Source organism: Bactrocera tryoni, chromosome 3 (genome assembly GCF_016617805.1).
Source record: "Bactrocera tryoni isolate S06 chromosome 3, CSIRO_BtryS06_freeze2, whole genome shotgun sequence".
Taxonomy (NCBI): Eukaryota; Metazoa; Arthropoda; class Insecta; order Diptera; family Tephritidae; genus Bactrocera; species Bactrocera tryoni.
Genome location: NC_052501.1, coordinates 58680937 through 58692518, shown reverse-complemented (window position 1 = coordinate 58692518; position 11582 = coordinate 58680937). Strand labels below are relative to the sequence as shown.

The 11582-nt window shown below is 34.6% G+C and overlaps 1 protein-coding gene across 7 annotated transcripts in view; it reads left to right on the top strand.

Annotated features, from left to right (window-relative positions):
* The first annotated feature begins 323 nt into the window (after positions 1–323).
* The window catches only part of LOC120773079 (sodium-dependent neutral amino acid transporter B(0)AT3), a 59129-nt gene continuing 47870 nt past the window's right edge, over positions 324–11582 (top strand). For 3 of the 7 annotated variants that reach the window (XM_040102028.1, XM_040102023.1, XM_040102029.1), the window contains exon 1: positions 379–565. The gene's annotated coding sequence lies outside the window, so the exon portion shown is untranslated. Of the gene's footprint in view, positions 566–803; positions 826–11582 lie in introns of those variants that run through there. The other 4 variants (XM_040102024.1, XM_040102026.1, XM_040102025.1 and 1 more) reach the window with 4 other exon arrangements.

Here is an 11582-nt window from a genome sequence, read left to right as displayed (position 1 = left end):
ATGTATATGGTCTTCAAAAATATTGTTAGAATATTGTTTGAACGTGTATCATTTAGGGGTGTGTATTGGGCACGAAAAGCTTTTGGAAATTATTCAATACACAAGTAGAATGGCACAAAGCTGTTTGCAAGGACTTTTGCCATCGCGTCACTGCAGCTGGCGCTCGTGGCCCTACAGCTGCTTCATGAAGCTCGTTTCGTCGTTTGGGAGCGTAAGTTTCTCACATTCGAAAGCAAACTCACATCAACATTGAAACTTATGTGTAAATATTCTTAAATTTATATACATATGTAGTATATGTTCATACCTGTGTACGAAGCGTACTCTGATGACAGTACCAGCGTGATAGCTTTTTTCCTTTATTCCGATTCAGTTTACAACGGAAAGTTTTAAAAGACAGTCGTGAATCGCGGGTAATTATTGATAATAAACGGTTAATGGAAAGTAATTTTCCTTTGCTCTATATTTATGAAATCAAAATCTCCTGACAGGCATTGAAATCTAAAATAGTTGCGAAAAGATAAATATACGACTATACATATATTGGGTTTAAACTACAACATAGGTATATACACATACATACATATGTATGCGAGTTTTATGGTATAACTGCAACGCGACTTTTATATTCCATTTAACTAAAATTATTTAAATATTAAACAGACATGTGCAACTGGAAAAAAATTTTCAATGAATTTTGAAAATTACTGTAATAATTTTATGTGCAAATAAATTAAAGAAATTTGTGCAAATTTTTTTTGGTATAAATTTGAGAGCACTATCATGTATTTTTCAAGTCAATTAGTATAAAAATTGGAAGAAATGGTAAGAAACTATTGAAACCCCATGATATTTATTTACGCCGCAATTTATATTGACGTCTGGAAACATGCGAAAACGCTAAAAAAATATTTCGGTTGGTTATGAAAACTGCTTGCAATGCATATAATGCATATGTATGAACGTATATGTACATATGTATATGAGCAAGAAAATGCATTATATACTTCGGTGTTCATATGTGAAATTGTTTGCATAAGTGTATATTGTGCAATGGATGTATATGGTATGCCTAACGCATGTTTATCTGTATATGTATCTACAAGCAATTGTACAATTGGAAATACTTTGGGTATATTAATTGTTTATTTTTTCACTGAAAATTTAAAGCTCCTTTCTGAATTCTTCATACATTTAAAAAGTTATAGAAATATGAACGCAAATAAATTTGCACCTATGTATATATACTATACATACATACTTATGTACATATGTACATTCATACTCTTTAAACACTTTGAGATATGCACACATGTAGTATGTACATATATGCAATTACAAGTAGGTATGTACATATGTATCAGAAAATCTTCAAATTTGAACAAATGATAAGACCAAATATAAATAAACTCATCTACATTAATAATTATGTTACATCAAATTGACGCTTTCCCATCTTTCGGCGCCAACAACTGTGTAGATGACAGTTTTTAGGGTAAATGATGCCATTTGGTGTTGACGTATACAGTTGAGGCTGGCAATGGCTCTGTGATTAAGCAAACACGGAATATGTGAGGTTGTGTGGGTGTCTTGTTAAATGCATGATGAGGTGGGAAGCTTACTTGCTATCCCCTAAATGCAGAAGGGTAGGTTGTGACGTTATAATACAAAGACTGTGGCAAAGTGTGACGCGGTAGACACGGGCATCTTGAAATCAGAGAAAAATCAATTTTCTTTTTATATAACTGAAAAATATTATAAACAATCTTGCTGTGGCGCGTGCATAAGGAGGCGTATACATAAGTACACATATGGTATGCTCTTCATTGATTCTAATTTATTGCGAACGATAGATAAATTTTTTGTATTATTTTCTGTAATTTATTAACATAAGTATAACCACTTGCCGAATACTCATACGAATAAGTATTTTGCTTAATGAAATTGGTACAAAATATGTATTTTCAACTTTAACCAAGTTAAAAAAAAGTTGTTGGACTTGTCTAAAAATGAGAATTTTTTTTGGCTTAGCAAAATTAAGTGAGCGTTTAATTTGGATATATTACAGTTTAATGCAGAAAATATGAAAGATTGGTAAACGAATTACCCCATCTCTATATTTTACATATACTGATTTTCATTATTCTAGAAGACTTCAACACGAACAGGTCCAACAGCAAGGGAGTTATCAGCATAAAAGTCATGGAAACATATTCCTCTGTATACTTGAGTAATGTAAAATGCATTCATCTCAGACCCAAACACTATAATGATTTCTAAATTTCCATCTACCTTTAATTCTTTTATGTTGTGAATATGAATGAAATCAGTCTTGACTTTGGTTGGAGTGACACATCTCTAATTATTTAGATCAACTAGGAGATCCGGCCACGCGTTGCTGTGGTATACATTTTATTCTATTATTCATATGTACATATATAATAATAAACTATTCAATACAGTGAAAATTTTATTTACTAATAAAGGTGGAAACGTTTTTATCGGTTTAAGATTTCAAGGGATCGTACTTTAATTTTGAATATGTTCATAGAAATAAATTTCATAGGAAACAAGTAAGGAAGGGCTAAGTTCGGGTGTCACCGAACATTTTATACTCTCGCATGATAAAGTGATAAACAAGATTTCATTATCCGTCATTTACATATTTTTCAAATACCGTATTTTTGTAAAGTTTTATTCCGCTATCATCATTGGTTCCTAATGTATATACATATGTATGTATTATACAGAGAAGGCATCAGATGGAATTCAAAATAGCGTTATATTGGAAGAAGGCGTGGATGTTAACCGATTTCACCCGTATTTCGTACATATCATCAGGGTCTTAAGAAAATATTATATACCGAATTTCATTGAAATCGGTTTAGTAGTTCCTGAGATATGGTTTTTGGTCCATAAGTGGGCGGCGCCACGCCCATTTTAAATTTTTAAAAAAAGCCTGGGCGCAGCTTCCTTCTGTTACTTCTTCCGTGAAACTTAGTGTTTCTGACGTTTTTTGTTAGTCGGTTAACGGACTTTTAGTGATTTTCAACATAATCTTTGTATGGGAGGTGGGCGTGGTTATTATCCGATTTCTTCCATTTTTGAACTGTATATGGAAATGCCGGAAGGAAACGACTCTATAGAGTTTGGTTGACATAGCTATAGTAGTTTCCGAGATATGTACAAAAAACTTAGTAGGGGGCGGGGCCACGCCCACTTTTCCAAAAAAAATACGTCCAAATATGCCCCTCCTTAATGCGATCCTTTGTGCCAAATTTCACTTCAATATCTTTATTTGTGGCTTAGTTATGACAGTTTATAGGTTTTCGGTTTCCGCCATTTTGTGGGCGTGGCAGAGGGCCGATTTTGCCCATCTTCGAACTTAACCTTCTTATGGAGCCAAGAAATACGTCTACCAAGTTTCATCATGATATCTCAATTTTTACTCAAGTTACAGCTTGCACGGACGGACGGACGGATAAACAGACATTCGGATTTCAACTCTACTCGTCACCCTGATCTCTTGGTATATATAACCCTATATCTGACTTTTTTAGTTTTAGAACTTACAAACAACCGTTATGTGAACAAAACTATAATACTCTCCTTAGCAACTTTGTTGCGAGAGTATAATAATGAATTTAAGGCTAATTTCTCAATGTCTGGTTACCAGTCTTTCTGTCCAGTTAATAGAGTTATCCGCTTAATAGATTGTACTTAATAAAGATCAACAATGTGCATAGTTAATGGAGATGTCCGCTTAATGGGGCGTCCATTTAATAGAGCTTTCACTACATTCCTTATTTATGAATTGTTTTTACTATTCTATCTTCTAAGTTGTGTGTGCTAAATCTTCCAATATGTGGCTACAAAGTATACGAGTAAAAATTTTGTTGACCTAACGGTTGTTAGTAATATCTAATACTAATCGAGATATATATATAACTATGTATATATAAATGATCAGTATCACCAGACCAGTTGAAATTCAAGTGATTAATCTGTCTATCCGCCCGTTCGTTCAAGCGAAATCTTGGGTTAAACTATAGATATCCTAAAGAAGCATTGGAACATGTGTTCTTTGACAACTGTCACGCCCATCTCACGCTAAAAAATTTAAAGTGCTATAATTAAGCCAAAAATTAAGATAAAAAACTTTAATTTGGCATTAATCATCTACATTTCAGTAACTTCTTCTTCTTCTTTACTGCCGTAGACACCGCTTTCGCAATTATAGTCGAGTTAACAACATCGCGCCAATCGTTTCTTCTTTTCGCAGCGTGGTGCCAATTGGAGATTCCAAGCGAAGCCAGGTCCTTCTCCACTTGGTCCTTCCAACGGAGTGGAGGTCTTCCTCATCCTCTGCTTCCCCCGGCAGGTACTGCGTCGAATATTTTCAGAGCTGGAGTGTTTCCGTCCATTCGGACAACATGACCTAGCCAACGTAGCCCCTGTCTCTTAATTCGTTGAACTATGTCAATGGCGTCGTATAACTCTTACAGCTCATCGTTCCATCGTATGCGATATTCGAAGTTAGATAGACGAAGTTATCTACGACTTCAAAGGTATGATTGCTTGTTTGATGACAGGAGATATTTCGTCTTGCCCTCGTTCACCACTAAACCCATTTGCTTCGTTGTCTTATCCATTCTGGAAAAAGCCGAATTAACGGCGCTGGTGTTTAGGACAATGATATCAATATCATGGGCGTACGCCAGCAGCTCTGAAAATTTTCAAAGAAACTTTGTAGAACGTTCGCTTTCCTGCAAAAATAACTCGGTGCCGCAGCAATGTATCAATTGGTTTCGCAAAGAAAAAATTAATTGCAAAAAGTACGAAAACCCCATGTTATTTAAATGGGAAATATATCGTCATTGCGGCACGAGTTATTATCAATATTAAGAGCGCATAAGGGTTTCATAATATTTTTTAGGGCATTTACGCTGCAGACTCAAAAATAAATTTGGGAAATAACGGACACCCTAATATACAGCTATATAAAGATATCGGGATAAAATTTATGTAAAAGAAATATACAAGGTCTGTCGCAAGAGAAACAGAATTTTTTAAATATAACTGTTTCTGGTGGCGCCACCTATTGGTGGGTTTATGAAATAAAAAGTTTGATCTCTTGTTGACATTTCGTAAAAATTTTAAGACAGTTAGACAACTACAATCGATGTTATCGATCAAAAAGTGACAGCAGCTTTTGGTCATCGGTCGTAAAATGCAAGCGACTCCAAGAAGGTCGTGAGGACCTCTGTGACGATCAGAAATCGGTCGTCTTCAGAAGTCAAAAATAAAGACAATACTGATTTGTTTTTACGATTCCGAAGGTACTGTACACCGAGAGTTCGTCCCACCTGGCCAAACGATTAATGCTGTGTTTTACCTTGGTGTTATAAAACGTATTTTGTCACGTATTCGTCGTGCTCGACCACAATACCGTGAGGCGGGATCCTGGCGCCTGTTGCAGGATAATGTGCCGTGTCATCGGTCGACGCTTGTCACTGATTTTTTGACAAAAAATTCCATATTAACCATTAATCACTCACCCTACTCACCTGATCTGGCACCCTGTGATTTTTACCTATTGGGAAAACTTCAGTTTCCCATGAAAGGACACTGGTTTCAGGACATTTCAACTATCCAAAAGGCGACGACCGATCTTCTCAAAAGCATTCTGAAAAATGACCTTAAACACTCATTTCAAATGCTAATTGACCTAAACGCTGTATAAAAAAATATAACTTTTGAAAAATATTAATTATACTCTCGCAAAAATGTTGCTAACGAGAGTATTATAGTTTTGTTCACATAACGGTTGTTTGTAAGTCCTAAAACTAAAAGAGTCAGATATAGGGTTATATATACCAAAGTGATCAGGGTGACGAGTAGAGTCGAAATCCGGATGTCTGTCTGTCCGTCCGTCTGTCCGTCCGTCCGTGCAAGCTGTAACTTGAGTAAAAATTGAGATATCATGATGAAACTTGGTACACGTATTTCTTGGCTCTATAAGAAGGTTAAGTTCGAAGATGGGCAAAATCGGCCCACCGCCACGCCCACAAAATGGCGGAAACCGAAAACCTATAAAGTGTCATAACTAAGCCATAAATAGAGATATTAAAGTGGAATTTGGCACATAGGATCGCATTAGGAAGGGGCATATTTGGACGTAATTTTTTTTGGAAAAGTGGGCATGGCCCCGCCACCTACTAAGTTTTTTGTTTATATCTCGGAAACTAATATAGCTATGTCAACCAAACTCTATAGAGTCGTTTTCTTCAGGCATTTCTATATACAGTTCAAAAATGGAAGAAATCGGATAATAACCACGCCCACCTCCCATACAAAGGTTATGTTGAAAATCACTAAAAGTCCGTTAACCGACTAACAAAAAACGTCAGAAACACTAAATTTTACGGAAAAAATGGCAGAAGAAAGTTGCACCCAGTCCTTTTTTAAAAATTGAAAATGGGTGTGGCCTCGCCCACTTATGGACCAAAAACCATATCTCAGGAACTACTAGACCGATTTCAATGAAATTCGGTATATAATATTTTTTTAACACCCTGATGACACGTACGAAATATGGGTGAAATCGGTTCACAACCACGGCTTCTTCCAATATAACGCTATTTCGAATTCCATCTGATGCCTTCTCTGTATAATACATACATATGTATATACATTAGGAACCAATGATGATAGCGGAATAAAACTTTACAAAAATACGGTATTTGAAAAATATATAAATGACGTATAATGAAATCTCGATTATCACTTTATCATGCGAGAGTATAAAATGTTCGGTGACACCCGAACTTAGCCCTTCCTTACTTGTTAAAAATTGAAAATGGGCGTGGCGCCGCCCACTTATGGACCAAGAACCATATCTCAGGAGCTACTAGACCGATTTCAATGAAATTCGGTATATAATATTTTCTTAACACCCTGATGACATGTACGAAATATGGTGAAATCGGTTCACAACCACGCCTTCTTCCAATAAAAAGCTATTTTGAGTTCCATCTGATGCCTTCTCTGTATAATACGAGTATAAACATTAGGAACCAATGATGATAGCGGAATAAAACTTTACAAAAATACGGTATTTGAAAAATATGTAAATGACGTATTATGAAATCTCGATTATCACTTTACCATGCGAGAGTATAAAATGTTCGGTGACACCCGAACTTAGCCCTTCCTTACTTGTTTTTCGTTGTTTTTTTTTAACAGTCCTGTTTCTTTTGCGACAGAACTTGTAGACAAAGAAATGGTGAAAATCGGTTAATAACGATTTAAGGAGCTATACCAGTGTGACGCATGAAAAACTAGGCGATTTTCGTGAATTTTTTTTTAAAAGAAAGTACTAAATTGAATGCGTGCGTTCTATGGACGTAATAAAGTATATTTTTAGCTATATTAAAATTTTTTTTTAGAAAAATATTGAAAAATAACGGAGTTATGTGCTGTCTGCGGATGTGCCGAAAAAAAGTGCCAGAACTGGTGGCATGATTCCGGTCGAATGAGTAGCTAAAACAAAAAAATTCAAAATGTTTATTAAATTTAAATATATTTTCTATACAATGAACTACGATCTTTGAAAAATATCGAAAATTAAGAAAATGGCGTAATTTTGAAAAAAAAAAATCGTTTTTTTACGAAAAAAAATTGTCGTTTTTTTAATGCCAAATTGACAATTTTCAACCAATCAAAAAGATCGTAGTCCATTATATAGCAAATGCATTCAATTATACCCAGTTTTAATTTGAAGTCGATCGGTCAATTTCACGTTGAGTTATGATGTCAGCAATTTTGGAAAATGTTTTACCGAAAATATCAGTCAGTCTATGAGGTATGTTATTGAAATTCAGAGAGCATCTTTATCTGAAAATAATTTGCCTCTGCGTCGAAAATAATAATAAGTAAGATATCTTAGCAAAATTAATGTTTGTATTATATTTGGATATTACGTTTGGATATAATAATGTGTAATGTCTGAAGTAGGTCTCTGAATTACTGAATTTTCCCAAGTAATCAGCCCAGACCTTCATCTGGTTGATGATTTCATATGTAAATATTAAATATAAATGGAAAACATTCACAATTTCGCCGAACAACGAACATTGAATTTTTACGCAAATTTTTTTTAGTATAAAGTTTTGTAACACCTGAAAGTATTTCCCCGCTTTTGGCCTTTTTAACATATACAATTATTTATATAAATTATAATAATTTTATTAATATTATATATACAATTTTATTTATAATATTCGGTTTCACCCGAATTTTTCAAAACCTTTTGATTTCGTCCACATACTCGTATAAATGGAATATTGATCAAACAATCGCAGGCAGTGCATGCAAGCTACAATTAGTGTTTGTAAAACATACCGCATAAGCATGTACTGATAGGTTTTTCCAAATACCGTTTTCATTATTTGCTATTCGTCTTTTTGAATAAACTTACAAATATGGAATGATAATAAAAAAAAACAAGAAAAAACGTTAACTTCGGTTGCACCGAAGCTAAATAACCTTCACAGGTGCATTTCTGTTAGTAACTATGTGTTCAGTTTGTATGGAAGCTATATGCTATAGTAATCCGTTCTAAACAAGTTTTTTAGAGATTACATTGTTGCCTTAAAAAATAACATATGTATATCAAATTTCGTCAATATATTTTGTCAAATTTGAAAGTTGTCCATACAAGAACTTTATTCCTATCGTTCATTTTGTATGGCAGCTACATGCTATAGTTAACCGATCTGAACAATTTCTTCGGAGATTACATTGTTACCTTAGAAAATAACATATATCAAATTTCGTGAATATATCTTGTCAAATGTGAAAGTGGTCCATACAAGCATTTGATCCCGATTGTTCAGTTTATAAGGCAGCTATATGCTATAGTTAACCGATCTGAACAATTTCTTTAAATATTACTCTTTTGCATTAGAAAATAACATATACCAAATTTCGTGAATATATCTTGTCAAATGTGAAAGTTTTCCATACAAGCATTTGATTCCGATCGTTCAGTTTGTATGGCAGCTATATGTTATAGTGGTCCGATATCGGCCGTTCCGAAAAATGAGTAGCTTCTTGAGGAGAAAATGACGTTTGCAAAGTTTCAAAACGATATCTTAAAAACTGAGAGACTAGTTCGTATATATGCAGACAGACGGACAGACAGACAGACGGACATGGCTAAATCGACTCAGCTCGACATACTGATCATTTATATATATACTTTATAGGGTCTCCGACGATTCCTTCTGGGTGTTACAAACTTCGTGACAAACTTAATGTACCCTGTTCAGGGTATAATTAACATTCGTTGCATACGTTACGTTTTTGTACTCTTATTACATGTTTGTTTTACTCACCTAACGGTTGTTTCTACCGCATAAAACTAATCGATATACATAGTTGTAGGGTTATATGTATGTAGTATATAAATGATCAGGATTACGAGACGAGGTGAATTCCGCCTGCCCGTGCAATCGATAATTCGGGTAAAATGTGAGATATCTTAATAAAACTTCGTACACGTGTTCCTTGTTGTCTGTTTTAAATTTTTAAAAGTGGGCGTTGTCCCGTCTCGTAATAGGTTGATTGTATATATGTATCTCCCAAACTATTTAACCTATATCACTTTTCGCGCAGAACGAAAATAGGCGAAATCGGAATATAACCACGGCAGCACTCCATATAACGCCGCTAAAAGATGGTTTCAAAGGAGCAATGGGGTGGTACCGCCTACATTTCGCTGAAAACCCATAGAATTTACTTGACCCAAATAAACCGAATTCGGTATATGACATTTTCTTGACATTCCTGCAGAATTCAAATTCAAATTCTTTCACTTTCCAGTATACTAATCAAGAACCATTCAAAGTATCTGGTCAAATATGTGGACACCAGTGCTTTTAGCTGACTTTTTGCCGAAAACATTAATCAATATGTGGGATATTTTTTTGAAATGCGGGAAAATGTTTCTTTCATCAAGACATATTATTATCATGAAAAGATCTTCTCTGAAATTATTTACCTGAAAAAACTTGTGCAGAGAGATGTTTTAACTTAGAAGGGACTTTTCTCTTAAACTATTTCAGCTTTTAAGCTACAAACCAGAGTTACAATTTTAGAATCTTAAGTATTTTTAGTTTTTTATAAAAATGTGCGCGATAAATCAATTTTGACGTTAACGATTCCAAAAAACTAAAATATCTTTTTTTGAGCGGACAAAAAAATTTTACACTTACCTTGGTAACAATTTAAATGCAATTATCAAATAGGTACAGTTATTTTTGTCTGATGCAATATTTTTTGCGTATGGTCAAACTGTACTATTTTGTAAGCGAATTTGTTTTGTGCGGTTTATGAAGAAAAAATGGTGAATAAGTACCCTCTCAAGATTTACAGACTCTGGTAGTCAAATAATGGTAAGAAAAACAATGGTAGAGTGGGAAGAGTTGATCGTAGCAGAACGCCGAAAAGAAGTTGCACGCCAAGCCTAAAAGTAAAGTAATTTGAGGAATCCAGTAACACTCAAAATTATCCGCTGATTTGGAGGAAGCTGGCTCATCGGAATTTCTTTCTTTTACCGATCTTGGAGCGTATACACCACGAAAAAATCCACACTATACTGCTATATTTTAAAGAGTATATCCACAGTGATATCGGATTTTGGGTATGCAGCTATGCAGTAAAAAGTAATAAAACAAGAAAAAACGTTAACTTCGGCTGCACCGAATAATATACCCTTCACAGGTGCATTTCTTTTAGTAACTATGTGTTCAGTTTGTATGGAAGCTATATACTATAGTAATCCGATCTGAACAATTTCTTCGGAGATTACATTGTTGCCTTAGAAAATAATCTATACCAAATTTGGTGAAGATACATTGTCAAATGTGAAAGTTTTCCATACAAGAACTTGATTCCGATCGTTCAGTTATAATGGCAGCTATATCTTATAGTGCTCCGATATTGGCAGTTTCGACAAATGAGCAGCTTCTTGAAGAGAAAATGACGTTTGCGAAATTTCAAAAGGATATCTTAAAAACTGTGGGACTAGTTCGTATATATACAGACGGACGGGCGGACAGACAGACAGCCGGACATGGTTAAATCGACTCAGCTCAACATACTGATCATTTATGTATATATACTTTATAGGGTCTCCGACGCTTCTTTCTGGGTGTTACAAACAGCGTGACAAACTTAATATACCCTGTTCAGGGTATAAAAATTAAATATTGTGATAACGACACGAAGCATTCTGCTTCAGTGGTTAAAGAACGCATGTTGGAAAACATGAAAAAAGTGATGCCACATCCTCCAAAGAGTTCATATCTTAATTTTACTGAAGCGGAAAGTTAATAGCAACAAGTAAGAAAGGCTAAGTTCGGGTGCAACTTGCAAGAATCAAGATGTAAAACGTCAAACAGACGACCAGATTCTAAGCAATTTTATATACATATATAGTACTCGTACATGTACTCTATATAATTCATACATATAGACCGACAAATTCGACATAAGATTTGTTAGTTAAACGAAAAAGT